Source organism: Prionailurus bengalensis, chromosome A1, assembly GCF_016509475.1.
Source record: "Prionailurus bengalensis isolate Pbe53 chromosome A1, Fcat_Pben_1.1_paternal_pri, whole genome shotgun sequence".
NCBI classification, from domain to species: domain Eukaryota; kingdom Metazoa; phylum Chordata; class Mammalia; order Carnivora; family Felidae; genus Prionailurus; species Prionailurus bengalensis.
The window spans coordinates 223,602,179-223,602,783 of NC_057343.1; the positions used below are offsets into that span (position 1 = coordinate 223,602,179).

Genomic DNA, 605 nt, shown 5'->3' on the forward strand with positions numbered 1-605 from the left:
AATGGTTAAATGGACAATTCTGAAGTGTCCTCTTTCTGGTCTTTCCAGTGGAAAAACTCTGAAAGTAGTCTGAGCTGACATTGTAGACTTTTATATTTTCTTGAAAGAAGTATCTCCTTGCAGGAGAGTTTAAATGTCTTTTAAAACAAAAACTGAAAAGCATTGTCAGTAGTTCCACGTTTCTAACAATTACCAAATTGACTGAGAGCATTTGAAAGTATCATGCTATTCTGTTTGCTTTTATTTAATATAGCTGTCTGGAAAGATAGACTGTCCTTTTCAGGAAGGGCAAAATTGATCTTGATTAGTATTACTGTTGTATCAATGCATTAGTTTTTAATTAGTGGTAATCGTGCCCCGGGTAGCCCTCATTGGCTACGATACTGCCACGGGACAAAACTTCAACGCAGTAGATGGTGGAGAAAGCAATGTGGTGTTGGTACAAGAGCAGCGACTTTGAGTATAAATAGTACCTGACTTGAATCCTGATTCTCTCACCTTTGTTTCTTTAATTTTTATTTATTTATGAGACAGAGGGCGACAGAGAATCTCAAGCAGGCTCTGCACTGCCAGCACAGAGCTGGATGCTGGGCTTGAACTCATGA

The 605-nt window shown here is 38.7% G+C and overlaps 1 pseudogene; it reads right to left on the minus strand.

The window, feature by feature from the left end:
- Nucleotides 1-273: 273 nt before the first annotated feature.
- Nucleotides 274-401, minus strand: LOC122496254 (annotated as a pseudogene).
- Between the last annotated feature and the right edge of the window lie 204 nt (nucleotides 402-605).